The sequence below is a fragment of the Lolium perenne genome, chromosome 4 (genome assembly GCF_019359855.2).
Source record: "Lolium perenne isolate Kyuss_39 chromosome 4, Kyuss_2.0, whole genome shotgun sequence".
NCBI lineage: Eukaryota > Viridiplantae > Streptophyta > Magnoliopsida > Poales > Poaceae > Lolium > Lolium perenne.
The window spans coordinates 269,562,859-269,566,615 of NC_067247.2; the positions used below are offsets into that span (position 1 = coordinate 269,562,859).

At 45.4% G+C, this 3,757-nt stretch overlaps 1 pseudogene; it reads right to left on the reverse strand.

The window, feature by feature from the left end:
• Positions 1-3,186: 3,186 nt before the first annotated feature.
• Positions 3,187-3,265, reverse strand: LOC127297725 (small nucleolar RNA SNORD34; annotated as a pseudogene).
• Positions 3,266-3,757: the final 492 nt, after the last annotated feature.

Consider the following 3,757-nt stretch of genomic DNA (forward strand, 5'->3'; position numbering starts at 1 on the left):
TCCCATAGTTTTCTCTGGTCCATCCGGTTACCTTGCCTCTTTCAGACGTTTTTTTCTCTATTCTTCCCTTGGTCTCCCGTTTTCCGGTTGCCATCCGTTTCCAGTCAAAGCGGTGAGGATGTCCCACCACCGAGTTTCCAGCAACTTCCAAAAAAGAGGAATTAACTCCTCCGCCCCATCCAATCCCCTTCGCTCCGGCCAAATAAAATTCCATGGCTGCCGCTCACCACTACGCAAGGAACGGCGGTCTCTTCTCCCTCCGTGGCTGCGTGCGCTCAGGCATCCATCAGGGTGGCACGTCCCTGGGCAGAGCTCCTATTTTGCCGGTGGCTGTAGCCATGTGGTGGCCCAGGGCTGGACTCCTATGTGGCCGGTGGCCGGCGCCGCCGAGGCCATCCCACCGGCCGAGCGGCAGGGTTGTGTTGCGGTGGCTTTGACGAGGTGGATGTGGAATACGAGGGAGATCTGGCGTCGGCAAATAAGAGACACGGCGATAATACCAGGTGCCCTCTCCAAGGCTCGATCCTCCTCTCCGATTCTGCAAAAAAAATGTCAGATCTATACGTTAGATTTGTTGTCCATGGATTGGAGCTTTCTCTCTGTGTTTACAAGATAACTGAGATAAGAAACAGCACCAGTCAGCTTGTATATAATATGTGTGGATAAACTTGTTTGAAATTTGGTATACAAAAATATTAATGCACTTGTAATTTTTTACGCAATCTGATGTTCACTCCTTCCGGCTACGTGTTTATGTTGAGTTGTTTCTAGCTGAGGTCAACTATATCGCTAACCTCAAAAAGGAAATCCTAAGTCCGTCACTGAAGTGAAGCTGCTGGTCATATCATATTCAAGTCCTATCTTGTCGGAAATAAATAGACGCTACTTGAGTATTTTGGTGTTATTTCTGTATTGATTCATGGAAGATTCCTTGTTGCAATACATATATCTATTGTTGGTAGCATCCATATATTTCAGACAAGATACAACCTGAATATGATGAGACATGTACCAATGGGTGTCGTTCTCCCTCTTGAAGGCTTCACGATGAAGCTCATCTCTTCCATTTTGCTGGATCATGTCTCTTGTGTATGTGTGCTTCACCATGGACTTTTGCTTGTCTTTTGCTACCACTGTGACTTTGGAGCCACCCCATGGTCTCACCTTCGCCAGCCTCTTACTGCATGGATATCTTCTTTGGGACATTTTCTATCGACAACTGACCCGATGTTTTCCTCATGCCAATGATGGTTTGGTGGACGAGTTCGATGGGATGCTGGTTTGGTGCTTTAGCGAAAGCTTTGCATGATCTTGGTCTATGTCAATGACGATTATGTCGTTGGGCGTTGTTCCCTATCTTGGAGAAGTTCCTCGAAGCCCCTTTCCGTCCATTCTTCAGTCTTGCTTGATGTGCTGGTCCAGCATCTATCTCTATGGTTAGCGAGGTGGTTGCAAGTAAGGTATGTTAGTTTTGATCAGGATCGGTGACTCTCAGGTACAACTGACACTACTAGGAAAAGGGCTATAGCTGCACGGAAGGGTGCCGGCGCACCATCATTGACGCGCGCCGGTGGCAAAATACCGCCGGCGAGCCGTGTAAGGCCGCGCCGGGGAAGAACCTATACTGCCGGCGAACAAGAAAATTTAGTGCGCCGGGAATAAAATTCGAAGAGTTCTGGCCGGAAACAGAAAATATGGGCACCTTACCCCCGGCGCACCTCTATGGTGGTGCGCCGGTCCCCCCCCCCCCCCCCCCCCGGGAATCGCTTTTCAGTTTTCGAAAAAATAATAGAAAATGATAGAAAATTAAAAAAATAAAATCCTTTGAAATGCCCATGTAATATGTGATCTAGTTTTAGTAAAAATTTGAAAATTTGAATTTCGATGTATTATGCAAAATGGCGTCATCTTTCGGTAAAACGGGATTTCTGGTTGCATACGACCTCCGATGAAAAACTTTTTTATATCAAAATCGATCTACGCGAAATTTCCTATTCGAATTCAACGCCTACGGCCGTTTGGACAAAAAATGGATTCGTCAATTGGAAAACAGAAACAGGATTTTTTTCAGGTTTAAGATTTGGGTAAAAAAAATAAAAAATTTACCCCCGGCGCACCACCATACTAGGTGCGCCGGCGGTAAGTTGTGCTATATATTCATGCCGGCCCTCCTCCCTCTTCTCTTTCCTCACTTCTCCCCCTTCTTCTCTTTCCCTCCTCCTCTTCTCCTTGCAGTACTCACCGACGACCTCCTCCTACTACTACTCCGGTGACCTCCTACTACTCCGGTGACCTCCTACTACTCCGGCTCCGATGACCTCCTCCTCCTCCTCCGGTAATCTCCTCCACCTCGGGGCTCTACCTCCATCTCCGGCCTTCTCCTTCTCCTCCTCTTCCACCACCTCCACCTCCGGCCATCTTCTCCTCCTCCTCCTCCTCTCCTAAACCACAACCACCACCTCCGGCCTCATCCTCCTCCTCCTAAACCACCACCACCTCCGGCCTCATTCTCCTCCGGCGCGGCAACGACGACAAGGTGACGCACGGCCACTGTTTTCGAGGACCCGAGCTAGATGAACCCGAGCTAGATCTAGATCTAGATCTAGATCTGGATCGGGCTTTTTTTTTGAATTTCGAAAAAACGTACCGCCGGCGCACCAGGCCTGGTTCGCCGGGGATAATTCATGTTGCTGCTGGCGCACCAGCTGGTGCGCCGGCGGTAACTTGTTACCACCGGCCTGTTCGCACCGGCGGGCTCTGGTGCGCCGGCAATAGCCGTTTTTGGTGCGCCGGCAATAAGGCTTTTCCTTGTAGTGTGAAGACATGCCTTCTTTGACGGGACCAAGCGGCGTCTTAGGATTAGCTTGTTTTCTCACATCTTGTATGGTATTGTAGTTGTACTCTGAGCTTGTAATCTATAGCTGGAAACTCAGCATACCATTGTAACACTCATGGCCAGTTGTGGCTTTGTTATTACAACAAAAGCAATTGTCAAACAATGTAGGCAAGAATTTCAACTCAATATCAAAACAACTCCAAAATAGAAAAGCAATATCTAAACGTAAAGCAATTCTAAAACATGTAGCCAACAAAGTTTTCAATTCAACGTTGGTGCAAAACATATGAACTATTACTAAATGTGATTCATGGCTACAAACGACAAACATGAAATAGAAAGGTACTGCCTCAGCCTCAGATGTTGAATTATATCACAGAATATTTATCAGACGATGTAGGCAATGATTTCAACTCATCATAGGCACGAAAATCTGAGAGCTCTTCAATGCAAGAATATAACGAAACTGCAGAAAAAGTTATTAAAAAATTAAGGCAATGTTACCTTGCAGAAGTTTCTCACAAGAATAGCCAAAGAACGTAGAAAAAACAATTGGCAAATCATAGGTAGAAAGCACACCAAACATTAGTAAGTAGATGTGGATTAAATTACACCATTTTAGTTATAAAAATGAAGATGAAAAAGAGGAACCACTAGTAGCAGATTCAAAACATAAATAACACCATTTAGCTAAGAACAATAAAGACCAAGCATACGAACCATGGTGCTGCATAAACCCTCACATATGAACCATTTTAGTTGTCTATTTGTGAGGATTTATGTTAGTTTGAATATGTAAATTCAAAGCTAATGAAATATCTTAAGAGAAATGCAAATATTTTTCTAACTCTCGAAACAAAAAAAAAGTCGCAAAATTCCGGAAAAATTGCAGTCATACGGATAAAGCCCAAATGAGAAATT